Raw genomic sequence first — 18,488 nt, forward strand, 5'->3', positions numbered from 1 at the left:
AACATGATTTTGTTAGCGTTGGCTTGTATAGTTGAGAAGCCATACAGTCTGTAGAGAGCTTTAATACAAAGTATAAGCTAGTCTGTATCCTCGGAGAACTAGCTATGCAACACATGGAAAATATTCTCATCCATCATTGACAAATAGTGTCCAAGTGAAATATCTTTCTTGCTATAGCCTGCTTGCCTTGAGCCGTTACCTCTCCCTAAGAAGTTGTCTTCATCTGCTAGCTCCAAGTGTAAACAAGAGGAATACTGTGAAATTATTATAAGTTAAAATAATATAATGTATGGATTCAAATTCATATTCTTTTACCTTTTGATTTTCATTTTGTTCAAGTATATCTGATGTCCAAAGTGAGATTGAGGTTTCTTTGATGTCTTTAAGTTGGACATAAATACTCTATTCCTCCCTACCAACACATCAACAATACCAAGTGAAGCTTGAAGCTGATTAAATTTATCTTCACAGATCAATGGTTGTGACTCCTGTGCTTTCTTAATACATAATGATAAAGCATAAGTTTGCTTAGCATTTTAGCAATCCTTGATTGTTATACCTTATGCAACCACTTTTTGGTTGACTCCTGTGCTTTCTTAATACATAATGATAAAGCATGAGTTTGCTTAGCATTTTAGCAATGCTTGATTGTTATACCTTATGCAACCACTTTTTGGTTTCAATAGATGTGTGCTTAGCACTTTGGCAAGTCCTTTATTAAGTCATACCTTATGCAACCACTTTTGAGACCTCCATTTGCTCTGTGTGCAGCATATAAGTATATCGATAATTTTTTCTTGCTTTAGTTTGGGACATCCTTTTGTGTGTCTTTTTGAAACCACTGGCCATGTACATCCTTTCTTTATTTCTTCTTGTTTGAGGGTCTTCTGTTAATCTAGAAAGGATTTTGGCTACTGTTGTTGTAGGGTTTCTCAAATATTTCTCAGTTTGCAGTCTATGACAAATACAAAGAAAACTGTAAGGAAAGTATATATTGAAGATCCAAAGATAGCACAGGTTGCTACTGCACCGAGTTCTAAGAAGAAAATAAGGTCAAGATGGTATTATATGAAGATGTGTTTTTCAGAGATCGAGAAGGACCAAGATGACACTCATCATCTTATCCCAAGGGCTGGCTTCATTCGTGTAGTAAAGCAAATATGTGACAGGATTGGCGTCTTGACCAAAAGTAATACCCCATACAAAAAGTGGCAAGGTTCTGTATTGTGGTGCTTGCAAGAAGCAGCTAAAAACTTTCTTATAGATTTCATGAATGATGCCCATATTGCTGGTGCACATGCACACAAGGTCACTTTAAGAACAAGGATTTCTCAGTGGGTGAGCAGGCTTAGGTGTAGATTTGATAAAGTTCTCAAGCCACTTCCCACCACAAATACTAGGGCCTTTGATATCCTGACAATTCCTCCCAAGAGGTCCCGCAAAGCTGAGGGGCCTACTATTGAAGATGTTACACATGAGTAAAACAAGAAAAGCACTTGACCAAAAAGAGATGCTTCTCGAGAGGGAGGATAAGTTTTATAAAGAGGAAGTTAAGAGACTTGGTGCTATGAATTATGATAGAATGGGCCAGGTATTTGGTCAAATGATTATCAATGTCTCCTCCAACCCTCAGAATGATTATTACTTGAGCATTTCACCTGAGGATATTATTCTGTTGCATAAGATAAGCATCATTCTTTAGCCATAGTTTTGTCCTTTTCTCTCCTTTTTGGCAAACTTAATACTGTCTTTGATTATAGGGCATACATTTCTACAATGCCCACATAGATTTCAAGCAGTATATTTGTTGTTGATCCTCTAATATCAAGTGATATCTTTTCAAAGACATGATCAAATATTGAAGTGTTTTTTAGTGCATATGATAGCTTGAGAAACTATTATATATTCATCCCATATAATGAAAGGTAGTATTTTTTTAATAGTTTTAAATTCATAACTCATGTGAGTAGATATTTTATTACTATTGTTTTATTTGCAGTTACCATTGGAATCTTATACTCATTGATGTTTTGGATAGAGAGGTTACTTTCATGAACTCCTTATTTGGTATCCATGGTCAATGCAAAATATAAGTATCTCTTTTCATCAACTATCACAATTTTGTTACAAACATTGCACTTGCTCTTTATTGCAGTGCTTACAAAATTGTATTAGCATATTTAGAGAAGAATTGTGAAGACCTTATAGATCCAGAGAAGCCACTCAAGTATCTTCACACATGGGCGATTTCCACACGTACTCCGTCTCCTCGACCAAACAACAAATCTTGTAAGCACAAAAATTAAGCCTACCTCTATAGATAGCCCTTTGCTTCTTCTTTTTTTTTTTGCATACAGAAAGAAAGATACGTGCGTTCTCATCTCATTTTGCCTGCATAATTACTTGTAGGTTCCTTGAGGATGGCACGCCCATCTGTGCCTTCCCTAACCAGGAGAGTTCTGGGAAGGGCTACTTGGACAAGCAGCCCATGGGCGTCTATTCTAGCATCTAGAACGGTGACCAGTGGGCAACTCGTGGCGGCCAGGTCAAAATCGACTAGACCCATGCCTCCATAGTCGCCAGCTACTGTAACTTCAATGCCAATGTCTGTGTCACCAGGTCCAGCAGTAGTAGCAGTATAGCCGCTTGTAACACCGTAGCCGCTTGTAACACCGTCTCGGTAGCCCCGCTCCCCCTGTCACACTCGACGCTGCTAAATTGGCTTGGGTGGAAAGAAACTATATGGTGTACAATTATTGCATAGACCATGCACGCTATGCAACTCCGCCCTCAGAATGCAGAGCTGCTGCATGAAAGAGATGTTATTTGTAAGCATTTTAACTTCTCAACAATATTATTATTATTCAGTTATACATAAAAACACCAATAAGAATATCACGATTTATTATCAACATAGTGGCTAGGTTAAATGTTGCTAACGTAATATGGATTTTTCTACAAATTGAGTCTACTTATGTAATCATTAAATACACCAATATTATTTTCTCACACAAGGTAAAGCCATGGAGAGGAAAACTCGTTTAAATGCTTAAATAGACTTAATTCTTTAAAATATGTCTCTGGTTATGCAATCAATAAATACACCATTTGTTGGTATATCTCTTGAAAGTTAACCTTTCTCCATCAATATTGCAATTGTACCTTCCACCTAGAGTTCAAGCTATATATATACATATATATACATATATATACATACTACTGATCCAAGAGGAGCCTCCCTTCTCCCCCTTTTCATAGAGTCGACCTCCTCTATTTTCAGCATGTGCTTGCTTTTCCCTTAGCTAAAAGTGGCCTTTCCTCATAAAAATATCCAAATTTGTGCTTGATATATCCAATCACTCTATAAATGACCAAACTTGCCATCTTTAGAGTCTAGGTTATAAAAATACCTCATTAAAGGTAGGCGCCTGGCTTTTATTGACTTTTTGAGCCATGCCCAAATACTAATATGTCCACCCCTTTTCTATTAGTGTATGAAAACACTAACTCATCACTTTAATGATGAAAATTCCATGCCACCTTTGTCTAGATGCCATCTTCCAGGCCAAAACCTTGCCGGTCCTCACAATAGGGCTGCGCAGAGGGAACAGGCGGAGGAAGGAGGGGAGGCGTTTAGAGGAGCGATCAACAGGAGGGCGAAGAAGGGCGGGCAGGGGTAGGAGCGAACAGAGGGGAAGGAAGAGGCGAATTAGGGCGGGCAGAGGCAAGGAAGGGAGGCAGAGGAGGATGGGGGGTGAAGGAGGAAGAGAGACGGATGGGCACATCGAAGGAGGAAGGAAACGAAGGAGGAAGGAGGGGTGCAGCGATGGTGGAAGGAAGCGAAAGCATAGGAACAGAGGCAGAGGAAGGATCAGAGGCGGAGGGGAGCGAAGGAGGAAGGAAACGATGGAGGAAGGAGGGGCGCAACGATGGAGGAAGGAAGCGATGGTAGAGAAACAGAGGCGGAGGAAGGACCAGAGGCGGAGGGGAAAGAAACAAAGATTTTATTAACGTCTTCCAAAAGACCGAACTTGGCCTATGAGACAAATCAGAGGACCTGTATGGGGTATCCTCTGTCATCCCAAACAAAATGAAAAAGTACTGAACTAAAAAGCTGAATCTGGGTGTGCAATAAGTACAATGGGTGGTGAAGGGGATGGAGCTCTACTACTAGGAAACTCGTGGTGCCTGCTCGTCTCAGGTTGGAAACTTGCATGATAGTTTTGAGCTACAACAGATTGAACAGTAGACTAGCACACAGGACTTCCCATAGCAGGGATTCTATGAGGTACTTGCAGGATTCACAGGGTGAGGTTCAAATTGAGCCTAATAAGGTGAGGGGTATTGCTTCAAAATTTTATCGGTCTTTGTTGACTGTAGAGGTGCCCTCCCCTCAGAAATGAAATGAAATAGATGAAATGATATATTAACGTCTCTAAGAGGCCATAGTGGCCTATGAGACCAAAACTGAGAGTACATTTGAAGTTGGTGTCTCATCAAAGAGAACAACTAAATGAGACTAAAAGGTATAATAAATTGATTGTCCTACAGTTATAAGAATAGAACTGTAAGACTCTGAGATGATACTGAGTAGAAAATACTAAAAAATGTATATCAGGTAGATCCATGTATGCTGATCAGTTGAAGTGTTGCCCTCTCCTTAGATCAAGTATCTCCGCCATGGGGCTGTCTAGAATGGAGAGGTCGTAGAAGTGAGGTAGGCACCTCCGATGCCGAGCAATAATGGCTCTGATCTGGCGATGGTGAGGATGCTGTGGTCGGGATCCTGGTGGGCGTGGCCGACGAGCACAACATAAGATAACTGCTCTATCAGTGGGTGGTGACCTGGGAGCATGGTCGGTGCCCTGATGACCCAATGGAGGAGGTATCAGGAGGTGTGTGGGCTGGGTTGCTAGTGTTGGTGCCGAAGAAATCTGTCAGGGTCCTTTGTCTAGGTACATCATGGCTCGGCCTTGTTTGGGACATCATAGCATAGCGGAGGCTACACTCCAACCCACACAATAACAAAACAACAAAACAATAAAAGAAAGGCCGCCTCCAACACTTCCTATCTACCACTCGCCAACCCCGTCAAAGATGCAAAAACAGAAAGTGCATAAATCTGATTAATGGCGGGATTTCTCTACCGCATTGGGGTTTTAATTAATTTTGTTTTTTTTGCTTCTAATCAAAAACCGAAAACACACAAGGTGCCCTTGAGATTACACACTCAATGCCCTTGCAAACTCTACTCTAATCTACCCTAATCCACGATTTTGCAATCAATGGAGCACTTAGTAAGAAGTAATGGTTAACACCCTTCACTAACTTAGGTGTGCGTTCCCCGGCAGCGGCGCCATTGTTTGGGACATCATAGCATAGCGGAGGCTACACTCCAACCCACACACTTTGTCAATCCGTGAATGCAACCCGGTTAGCGCATAGAGGCTATCCCGAATGGGAGAAGATGAGTTAACCACACACTAATGACTTCCAGTCCTACTCAATCCTTCTTCAACACTCAAGCAATCAATCTTACATAATCAAAGCATCAAGATTAGGCTACACTTAAGCATAAAAATGCAACTTATGCGAAGAATCTAACATGCAAAGAGCTATCACACAAGCCTCAACTAAACATCATTTTATGCACAAGCTTCATCACATGCACTCTACAACTCACAAATCAAAACATCATTAAGAAATCTAGATTAGCAAGTGTGTAGACCAAAACCTCATATCATTGAAAATGTAGAGAATAGAGAGTACAAGATTGAAGCAAGAATGGAGATGGAGAGCCTTGGGAGAGCACATGAGAAGGAGCTATGGAGCAAGCTCTCTCTATGAACCTCTCAACCAAATGACCAAAGAGTCCTCTCTAGCTCTCAAATGGGCCACCTTTTATACAAAAATTCTAGAACTCCCAAAAGTTCCCATGTAGGATCATTGTCAAGCCCTCTCCCACATTCATCTACAACTTGGAACTCTTTTCAAGAGCCCATCCTTGTATTGATCTTCATTTGTCATGCAACAGGCCTCCTGTCTGCCAAGAGGGTCTCTCTGTGTCTGTGTCTCCTGAGCTCAATTAGAAACAATCCCAGGCATCTCTGATCCTCAAACTCCATGACCCTCCGTAAGCCCAAAACCCTCTCGGAAGAGGTAGTGATATCTCCCTCGGATCTCATAATAGACTCTACATCGGCAAATGTAGTGTTCCTTTGTCTCTACCTCCTGGTAGCATAGCTGACAAATGCGATCATCCATGATTTGATGCACATATCGCCCTGTCTCAATCCGCAACTGGTGTGATGAGGTCCGGATCTGTCCAATGGCACAACGTATCCCATGTTATAGGTGTACATCCATGTACACCGGGCGGGTGATAAAATCATCCGAAAATGGCTCTTGTAATGAGCCATTTTCGTTCCCAAGGGCTCAAGGGGGCTAGTCCATGTCCTCTCTGTGTCCACTCTAATGATATCCATCCTGATCACGCGGTTTTGCTCTGAGCAGGTGAGATCCTAAAATGGACAATCCAAACTGTACTGAAAGGGTGGTAGTGCCTCTATCTGCAAACCATGTAGGTCAAACCATGATCTCATCTGAGCGTACCAACAATCAGTATCTCCATCCTCTGCCAACTGTATGGATGAGGTCAATGCCAATCGAGAGTACCTCTGCTGAGGGAGCTCCCATAGCCGCTGTAAAAAGGTAACTGCCTGGAATAGGGCCTTGTTACTACTGGTGGGGCACCCAGCTCAGCCCGAACAATCTCATGTGGTACTGAGGATTTGCTCCGAATCATGCAGGCAATCATCATAATCAGTGGTCTCTCCATTTGCCTCCATCCCTCATCTATCCCTCTCTAAGATCTGTTATGTATACTAGGTCCCCAAATTGGAGCTCCGTACAGGAGGGTCGGTGTGACAAGTGTATCAAATAGCCACAATTTGGTGTGTGGCTCCTGAAACTGTACGTGTGCACACTGCCTCTCAAGTGCCCCCAAGGCTACATGCCCTCGAGCTAATCTAGCTGCTGTTGCATCCTTCAGGGAGAAACGCGGTCCTGTGAAAGAAACTCCCAAGTAGACATATGACCTGACGTACTCTATCGGCTCCCCTCGGAAAGTGAACTGAGGCTCTGATCTCGTCACCCATTCCTGTGTGGTGTTAAACACCATAACCTTGGTTTTCCCAAGGTTCACTGTCAGATCTTTATCCGCACAGAAAGCCTGTAATGCATCCAGGTGTCTCTGTAATCCCTTCGGAGAGTTTGAGATTAGAACAATATCATCAGCCAACACCCCTGCCAGGCATGCCCCTGGGCCTCCCAATCTGTCTACATAATCAGAGACCACATCAATGTACAGTCCAAAGAGGGTGGGCGATAGCGAGCATCCCTACTTCACCCCTATCGTGTGCTGGTCACCCTATTAGATAGTCCGCCTGGAGCTCGGACTCTGCCTATCACAAACTCATACAAAGCATATATCCCCCTCACATGCTCTTTTCTCTCTCTCTCTCGCTTGGTACACAGGAGGTTTACAGGAGGGCTGGACTGCAGGCGCTTAGGGTTGCATTCTCTTCTCCTAGGTGGCCAGAGGGCTGGTTTCTCTGGACATAAAGGCGGATAGGGGCTGGTTTTTCATGAACATAGACATCATGTCGATGGCGTTCAATTGATGGAACTTTCAGCTTCTCTTTGCTTTGGTTCGGGACTATTTTGAAGTGCGTGTGCAGTGAACTCAATGCATGTGCAGCTATGAGATTTGCAGCGAATTCAATGCGTGTGGCAGGAAACTCAATGCGTGTGCAGCTGTGACATTTACGGGGAATTCGAAATGTTCAATCTTCTTGTGTGTGTACAGATTTCAGTTTCTCTACAAGTGCAGGTTTAACAGAGAACTAAAATGCAAGTTTAACAACAGAGATTTAAAATGCACAAAATTAAAGATGCAGAAAACTAAACTAAGCTAAGAACAAAAAATAAAACGAACATGCAGAAAACTAAAACTGTAAAAATTATCCTCAAAGAGAATGACAGAAATGCAAAAATAGGCTCTCTCTTTCGCACACAACACTACAAGGGATTGGGCTCATACCCGCGCTCTTAGCCGCTAAAAATGACTTGTGAACAAAAGTAGCGGGCCCGTGTATCAGCGCGTGTATCATCGCGGCCAGAGACATGCGTGTAAAACCGCGTGTATAGTACCACTCAGACGCGCGTATACACAGGTGTGTAGCCGCGTTTTTTACACAGACGCGTTGATACACGCGGCTATACACGCTTTTTCTTATATTAGACGCACTTATACACGGGTGTATAACCGCATCCTGTTCAGTTCCAATGTCCCAAACGCGTTTATACCTGCGTCTATACACGCGTTTCTTTAATTTAGATGCGCTTATATACGCGTGATTGCCAGTTTATACGCGTTAATACACACGTAATTTCCAGGGTATCCGCGCAGATACACGCATGTTTTAGCAGTTCTGACGCGTTTATACACGCGAACAGAGAGCAAAAAAAAAAATCCAGAGAGTGCTATTTGGTGCCTGAATACTGTTCCAGCATTCCAGCACCCAATAGCACTCTCTGGTTTAGGGTTTTTGGTGTATTAGACCATCCCATTAGACCATCCACGAAGAACATATGCACGAGGGAGATTAAGACAAGAACGACATGAATGCATACATTGTCATTACACGATTCAAGACAGACATGAATGTAATACTATCGATCAATCAATTCAATATTACTATCAAAATTTCATACATGTATACAAGGGAGTCCATATCTCGAAGTAGCCCATGGCTTGAGTTTACAAAAAAATATATACAATCACATCCTCAATATGGAATGTGATACTACAAGTCTGAGTACTACTCAGACCCAGATGATGACTCGGTGCTCCCCCCATGCTCAGATGAGCTCACATCGGTCGGAATGTCCGAGGAGTAGTGCTCACGTCCACTCTCTGCAGCGGCGGCCGGTGGATCATCAGCAGCTTGTGCCTGTTCAAGTAATATATAGTATATAAGTATATATATATGCAATTCAATAAACCAAAACCATTCGTTACGAATTTTCAAGTACCTGTCGACCGTATGGTCTCATGGCCATCTCAAACTGCGCGTCCGTAATACGTCCCTCGGCTCTGAAGATGGCCCACGTGTCACGTCTGCTATGCCGGCGAGCATACGCAGTATCGTGGGTTGTGGGCTTCCTCCCCGTAACCCGTCGCTGTATCATAATCAACACAATTTGTAAGATTAAAACAATCATAGAATCAATGAATTAAGTAAACAATCAAATAAAGTGGCAGGATACTTACGAACTCTGCCTCCCATGACTCGACGCCGCCAGATCCGAAATGTGAAGATCCAATGGTCTCCATCTGGATCCGTCGTGCCTCCACATGCTGCCTGCTCTTCACGCCACCCTCTGCTCGTTTCTTTGCCTCCTTCCACTCGCGTTTGTGCGCAGTGGTTGGCAGGTTTCTCGGCAGGATAGCCACCCGCAGCTACATTTAGCCGGTCATCGTACGCGAGTTTTTTAAGGTGAGATCTTTTATTACTTAAGATCTCCCTTATTCGCGTCCTTCCCCATACATCCGAGAATGTAGCATGTGGGGGATTGGGGTACCGACTATGTACAGCCTCTATCACCTCCCCAACTAATCGGCTATTTTGATCTTTAAATTTAATAAAACAATTTCTATATGAGTTTGATACTACCCCACGCATGTACTCCATTACCTCCCTCCCCCTCGCATCCATCACTATCCCGCCCCTATCCGTCACATCATAGCAGACTACTCTCTCTATCTCTCTCATCTCCTCCTCTTCCGAACTGTCTCCTCTAACTCTTCTCTCTCTATCTCCTCTCTCACCACGTGCCCTACTACCTCCCCCACTTCCCCCACCTCCCCCACCAAAGCACCCGCCGCATCCTCCACTCCCACTCTTCCTACTGCTGCGGGTGGAGTCAGGACTGGGGGATTGTCTACGTGACGGTGGCTGTGAGCCCTGACGTGACGGTGGCTCTGAGGGAGCACGTGATGGTGGCTGTGAGGGTGTACGTGAGTGTGTCTGGGACGAGGTATGTCTCCTCGGTGGACGTGGAAGAGGAGAAGCTGCATGCCATTTCGTCGGACTCGGAGGAATAGACGGCACTGGAGTGCCCTGGATACTCGCGGTAGGGGTATAGACACCAGGCAGGGAAGGAGGGGGATGGGCATACATATACTCTGTAAGCTCAACCGGACCAGGTTGGCGCCCAAAGTGATTCATCATCTCCATCAACCAATTGCTGTACGCAAATGGATCGGATGAAGAACCTGGAATATCCATAAAGAACCTGCAACAAACATCTTCATGTACATCATGGGCTGTCTCTTGACTCACACAAATATCATCATTCAAGTCAGTTGCCTGCAAATCATGAAATCTGAAACGCCGCAGTTTTGTCTGCAGAAACGCGTGTATACACCCGTCAAAAAACGCGTGTATACACCCGTCCAAAAACGCGTGTATATGCGCGTGAACATACTCTGCAGATAGTTTACACGCGTTTCTACACGCGTTCGTACACGCGACCTGTGAAAAAATTTTCTCGAAAAGACCGACCCCCCGACAAAGACAGAATGTCCTTATAAAAGGACCAGCCATTGTCGCCCCTGTCAGGATGCAGTAACCCAATCGTGTGCAAAAAGACAAGCCCAAAGAGTAAAGAGCAAAGTAAACAAATCTGACAAAAGAGACAAGGCACAGGACAAAGTGACTCACCTCTGAAAAAGTGAGTCTTCTCTGCTCCTTCTCTGCTCCCTCCTTCTCCCGTGTGTGTGCTCCTTTCTCTGCTCCCTCCTTGCTGTTGGAAGAGGCGAAAACAGGCGAAAACGCATGCACTGTTGATTTCTTAGTTCAAAATCTATATTTGGGGAAGGCGGGCTATTTTCAGTTTAAACATACCACCGCATTTATATTCGCGTTTATAAACCCGGGTATATTCGCGTGTATGTGATTTTAGCTGCATTTATATACGCGTTTTGCAGAAATTAGCCGCGTGAATACACGGGTTTTTTAGGAAGTAGCCGCGTGAATACACGCAATTTTTAGGAGATAGCCGCGTGAATACACGCGATTTTGTGCTTTCATTAAAAACATATAATGATTTTGTGTTTTCTGATTTGTACACAGGATGTCATCAACCTCTTCAAGCAGTTCTGGGGAAGATGAGACAATGCGTCATCGTAATCGCGATGTGTGGTTGGGACAACGGATCAAATGTATGTGTAATCGATGTCAAGGATGCATTGTGCGAGCACGTCGAATTACCTTGAATCACATCTCCATGTATGGAGAATGGAATCAAACAGGTTTAGAGGTGAGTAGATGTAAATTGATGGTATTCAAATGACTCATGGTATCCAAATTAAATTAATAGAGTTGTAACATATAATTTGATAAATTGAAGCAGGATGCAGTACCACACCCTAACATGGTACCCTACGCGCGACGAGAGCACGTAAAGCGTCGACGAGATGATGCTGGAGCTTCGGGATCTATTGTCAGAGATGAGTGGGAAAGGGACGACAATAGCCCTGCACCCCACGAAGTTGTGGAAGAGGAGGTGCTTGATGATATGGTGCGGAATCTTTTTAAGGATGATCCCAAAGGTATGGACGACGATGATATGGAACAAGAGCATCTTTATAAGGCTTCATCGACACCGGTGTTTGAAGGGTGCACATTCTCAGTTTTACGTGCTTCACTTGAACTACTTAATATACAAACAGTTTATGGATGGAGCAATGCAAGTCTTGACGCATTGTTGAAGTAAGCATTCTAACTTACAAATTTGAATTAGTGGTTTAAGGTTTAGGATTTAAGACTAATTATAATTGATGATATTGGATGCAGGCTATTATCAAACATGCTTCCAAAGGAAAATAGACTACCCACCTCAAGAGACATAGCGAGGCGCTATGTGACATCTCTTGGAGGACTGGATTATGATAAAATACATGCATGCGTCAATGATTGCATTCTCTTTCGTGGGACGCATAAGGTACATGCATGCGTCAATGATTGCATTCTCTTTCGTGGGACGCATAAGGAGGCTCTACATTGTCCCACTTATGGTGAAGCAAGGTACAGAACAGATATGAAGAGTTTTGATGTACCTCGTAAAGTCTTGCGACACTTCCCTATAATTCCTCGCATCAAACACATGTTCAAGTGCAAATCCATAGCAGAGCTCATGTCATGGCATTCCTCACATCGATCGGATGATGGCATGTGGAGAATTCCCGCAGACACTCCTGCTTGGAAGCATATTGAAGATGAGTGGCCCAGCTTTAAAACAGAGCCCAGAAACTTGAGACTTAGCCTGGGTATGGATGGAGTGAATCCATTTGGTTTCAAAAGCACCGCATACAGCGTGTGGCCAGTTGTGTTGGTGAATTACAACCTTCCACCATCAATGGCGATCAAGAAGGGACATCTTATGTTATCCCTTCTAATTCCAGGGAAACATAAGGTCAAGCATATGGATGTTTATCTTGAACCACTGATTGATGAGTTGGAGGAACTATGGAGAGGTGTTGCGGTGGTGGACATTAGTGGGCTTCCCTCCTCTCGACACTTCGACTTAAAGCAGTGTTGATGTGGACAATGCATGACTTTCCAGGATACAGCGATTGTTCTGGTAAGAATTCTAATTACCTCCCTACTCTATTACTATTGGCTATATATATTAATTAGACGGTTTGACTTTATTATTCTAACTTTTATTTATATTTTAACAGGTTTGAAAACATCGGGTAAACATGCATGTCCTGTTTGTGGCCCTTCGTTAGTACATGAGTATGCTGATGGTTTGTGTAAGACTATATTCGATAATCATCATCGATTTCTCCCCTCAGATCATCCTAAATATGTTGCTAGTAAGAGTAACATTCCTCCACAAACACTTCGTGCAAAAGATTGGAAGCGTATTTGGGAGTCTACAACTATTCTTCCTCCAGATGGCATGAACAGGTATAGTGATGTTTTTTCAATCTTGTTTTGTGTAGTCTCTAATTGGATTAAAAGGTCACATAGAGCAATCCCTTGTGCAGGTACTCCATTTTTTTCCGGCTGCCATATTGGACCCATCTTAAGATCAACCATCTTCTTGATCCCATGCACATCTTCAAGAATGTGGGATCTGGTATTTGGGAACATATTACTGGTAAACGAGACAATGTTAGCGTACGTGAGGACTTACGGGTCGCAGGACGTATGCGTCAAGCTTGGCCACGAGAGGTGGGTGGGCACGTTCGTCTTCCGCCTGCACCATGGATTATATCAAAGAAAGAGGAGAAGCAGGTAAAGCAGGCCATCACCACTTTGCGTACTCCCACTGGGTGCATGAGATCATTGAAGGGAGCCTTTACAACCACTAAGAAAAGAGGCGTTGAGCAACTATATGGGTTGAAGTCCCACGATTGGCACAAGATGCTTCAAGTAAGTGTTTTCCAAGTCTTGTACGTACGTTGAAATTAAATTTTGTAATGCCATAAACCATAAATGTGCTCTTATGTGCGCAGTTCATACTACCTACTAGCATCGACCATTGTGCGAATAAGAGTTTGAAAAAATGTATTTATAAGATGGGCGAGCTTGTGAGGTATGTAAAACCCATGCTCAGATCACCCTTCATTATACCTTGCAAAATGAACGTGCATGAGGTATAACGTACTATTTATTTATTTTTCAGATATGTTAGTTCCAAAGCAATTGATCCAGCCACGTTGGATGATGCGCGTGTTATGGCAGTGGAGGTGGTTTGTTTGGTAGAGGAGACTTTTCCGCGAACCATTCTCACAAGTCAACTACATCTCATTGTGCATTTAGTGGACGAAATTACTTTATGTGGTACTGTGCATGCACGTTGGATGTTCTTCCTAGAGCGCTTCATGAAGACCTTAAAAGACTTTGTGAGGCAAAGTGCAAGGCCTGAAGGAAGCATGGCCGAGGGTTGGTTGATACAAGAGTCTCTGGTATATATTTCAGAATTTCTTGGTCAGGTGGACAGCTCTTTGCCACGACTATGGAGCAATGAAGAGGACTTGAGGATGACCTCTATTGTGCCTCAAGGAAAAGGACAGAGTAAAGTAATTGACAGAACATTGATTGATGATCTCAATTTCACTTGTATCCTTAATAGTGATGTGATGAGCAGATGGGTTACAAGATATGAGGATGCAAAGACAAAAAGGCAAGCAGAAAGAGCTCTCTTTCGGAGGCAACATGGCTCTTGGAAGGCGTACCCTAAGCATCTAGCAACACTTCCGAATGATATCCATGTTGATTGGTTGCATGAGGAAATGGAGAGAGCAGAGAGCGATGAGGGGCTGCATATCACGGCGGAAGAATGGGAGTATGCACGAGGATGCATGTCAAAGGTACATAGAACTAATGTTTTGCATTAGTTGTAAGTGATTTGCTTTTAATATTTATTCACATTGCTTACACAAATATTGCTTCTATTTTGGTCCAGTGCACTATGTTCAATGCTATATGGTGTGAAGGCAAGCATTTTCGAACACAAAGAATTGATGAAAAGAGAAATACACAAGATTGCGGTGTCATTAGTAGCTTTGAGGGAGCTAATGGAAAAATGGATGATTATTGTGGCATAATCCAAGACATATTTAGGCTTGACTTTCGTCGCTTCTTTGTGTATGTTTTGGATGTCAAATGGCAAATGAACGTGGTGGAAAAAGGGCCTGATGCAACGATAAAACGCCATGCAAGTGGATATGTAACTATTGATTCTACAAAGTTCTGGCAAACAAAGAAAGATAGGCTCGTATTGCCACAACAATGTGAGCAGGTATGCATTTTTTTACTAATGTGTTTCATGTACATATATATCTAAGCTCGCGTACCCCTTGACTTTTGATATGCTAATTAATTACTGTACTGTGTGTATTTGAGTAGGTTATCTATCTACCAACGGTGCATGACATCAAATGGTGGCACGTCATCCCTATTGCACCACATTCCAAAGTGATGTATAATACATTCACTGATATGGAGCATATGGAGGATGTAACAAGCCGCAATGAAGATGACGTCGAACATGCCATTGAAGATGTTGTGATCGATGATCAAGAAATAAGAGATGATCATGATAATGAGGATGAGCATGCCATTTCTCATGATCATGAGAATGACCCTACCATTGAGGATGATGGTGATGTTGATGAGGATGATCAGGACATCGATACCATTATCAATGGAGTACAGAATATCAATAGTGGAATAAATTTAATCGTAGCCTTACCAATTGATCAAATGGATATTGATGTTGATCGTTTGGCAAGGATGGATCTTATTGAAGATGAGATCGAACCCTAACCAATCCGTCATTGTATGTTCTAAATTGATGACATTTCTATCATCTCATATGCATGATTTATTTTTGAATATATTTCATTGTTGTAAATGCATGTAGTGGGATTGTGTAATGATGTATACTGTAATGTACTATGAGATGGTTTAAGGAAAATAGTTTTTAATTTTGTAAAGGAATTCAGTTTTTTTTTCAGTTTTTCTCTGCCATGCGTGTATTAATCCGTGTATAGTAGCGTGTATTTATCCGTGTACAATAGCGAGTATTATCCCGTGAATATTATCGTGTATTTATGCGTGTATTACTGCGTGTATATAAACGCGTTTATACACGCGTTGATAAATGCAAATATACACGCGAGCTTAAATGCTAAAATACACGCGCCCGATTCTATTCAAATACAAGCGCGACCATACACGCGTTCGTAATTTATCGCGTGTATGAAACGCGTGTATGGCAGCATTGTCTTGTAGTGCAAATTGAAATTGGCAGGTTTAGCGCCTACCTCCAATCCTTCCCATGTGTTGAATCCTTGTCCTGACCTCAAGGGAGAAGCGTAGCCAGCCAATTGCACTCAAATTGCAAGATAAATAAAGAGAATTTAACAACAGATTAGTCTTAAAGAAGTACCAAAATTAGTCCCAAAGCTTGCTCTCCTATCCAACAGTTTTTGCAACCGATTGGAGCTTAACAAGGAGTGGTAGTGTGTGTATGGTGCTCAACTAATGTAGGCACTCGCTCCCCGGCAGCGATGCCATTGTAGAGCGGTTCTCTCTACCGTGTAATATAGTGCTCATAGAGTACCACCGATCAACAAATGTGTTAAGAAACACAATGTCAGTCCGAGGACTCGACCTGATTAGTGCATGAAGGCTTATCCCTTGAGGGAGAGCTAACATACATGAACCACCACTTGAGGATTCAACCATTTAATACCTCAATCAATCTCTCAATCCCTTAAATCCACTACACTAATCAAGAGAACAAGCAATGCAAGGCAATCTCTTAATCCCATTCAAACATTGATTAAATCTTAGCTTTCCCTCATGGCAGCAAACCCATAAGCATCCATCTACTAACCCAAAAGCTTAAGCAAGCATAGAATGTAACATTCACAAACCCACAAGCTCATAGAGAGAGTCTATCCATGAATAACTCATTGCCAATGAAGTGGGCAAGAGCTTGCATCAATGGAGACTACACACACACACTACAAGCTTGCAGCATACACAAGAGAAAGAAAGAAGCATTCAACTAATCATAGATTAATCTACTTCAATGATGCTAAAATAGATTAAGAGAAAGAAGTGGAGCTCATTAGGAAGTGAATGGGGTCTTCTTGGGCCCTTTAATTTGCCCAAGCCTAATCAAGGTGATTAAGGAATAGCCAAATGGGGGGTTGCCATGTGGACTGAAATGTTGGGTTTGTAAGAGAGGTGTAAGAGTGGTCAAAGGGTGCACTTTTCCCCCCAAAAAGGGGGGAGACAATTTTACAATTTTCGGACCTCCATAAGTTCTACATACAAGCTCCGATTTGAGCAGAGATTATAGATCCGTGATCTACGCATCAAGAGCTTTCCATAGATATGTTACATGATATGGTTTTGTCTGCTAGATTTTAAATTCCATTTTTCCTCCAAAATTCAAATTCGAATAAAGTAGCCATTTTGAAGCTTCTAATTAGAAAACGTTTATTCTTAAGAGAAAAGGTTTGACTCTTTAAACTGCCAAATAAAAGGGCCCAAGAAGCCTTCCATTGAGGTCCTAATGTATACTCATTGGAGCTTGATGCTCATTAGAGTACAATAGAGAGAGAGTTAGAGAGTTGCCATAGCTTGAGAGCTCAAGAGCTTCACTCAATAGCTTATGAGAATGGCCAAAAACATCCCTTTTCTTTAGCTAACATCTCTTTTATAGAGAAGTCACTAACCCTTACCCTAGGCCTCTTTCACACATGGGCGGACAACCCCATAAGTGAGACTTGCTTAATACACTTAGAACTCTCATTTAGAACCCACATTGGCCTAAAACGATTTACATTGCACTTCGACACAAAAATATGAAAAAATTATGTGCGTCTTTATGTTCCCATGGCTACAATCCCGCTCTCTTGCATTAATTGCTTCCGGCCTCCTTCCATAATCCGTGTTCTCGTGAGTGTTCCTGTGGAACATTCACTTTGCTTATTTGGGCTCGCAGACTTTGCCTACTCTTGATCTTAACTTTGCTTATTTGGACTCCTAGACTTTGCTTGCTGTTGAGCTTCACTTGGTTTTTTTGCACTCCCAGACTTTGCTTCCTCTTGTCATTGAGCAGGATGAGCATCGAAGTTGAGAGGCTTCTGAGCAGAAGGCTTATTTGCATGAGATTTCTTTTGTGAGGTCCTCTTTTGTGGGCTGAGATGTCTTATTTGGAGAGGACTTCTTTGCAGTGGTCTCCTTTGAGACTTTTTTCATCTTCTCAAATTTTAAAGGAGAATACACTAGAAAACCCTTGCCTTTGCCTTTCGGTCTTTTCAGCTTCTTCTCCTTCACTTTTCTCTGAGCTTGATCTCATCGAGGAGGAGAGTCCGGATCTACAGGCATAATTGCTTTGTCCAATATAATCTTAATACATCTCTCTCTTATCCCCACCAAATATAGGATTCAGGGTATTTGTTGCACTGCCAAAAAAAGTGGAGTTCTAAGAAAAATAATATACAAATACATTAAGAGCAATGCAAAGGATTCTCTGGGGTTCTTACATTGACTTGTTGTTTTAACAACTTAAAATCTATTGTCCCTGCAAGCCGATGGTTGTAGGATCAAGTTGCCCAGTTTTGTCCACTCAAACACCCTGTAAACAATAAAAAAACAGGCATTTGTTTACCTTTAGTGGCCAATCTCTCCTAGCTAATGAAGGAATTTCCTTTCAAGTTCTTTTGTTGGAATGTAAAGTTGCAAAATTTATCATTTCCTTAGGTACAAAGTCAATGTATACACCATGTCCCAAATTTGGACTGATTCCATAAAGTGCTAATATCTTTTTTATATAAACTCATATGATATTCCCACTTTGGATCTTAGATATTCACATAATATAGAGCT

The sequence above is a fragment of the Cibotium barometz genome, chromosome 12 (assembly GCF_041138505.1).
Source record: "Cibotium barometz isolate CiBa-2024 chromosome 12, ASM4113850v1, whole genome shotgun sequence".
In the NCBI taxonomy this organism is placed as follows: domain Eukaryota; kingdom Viridiplantae; phylum Streptophyta; class Polypodiopsida; order Cyatheales; family Cibotiaceae; genus Cibotium; species Cibotium barometz.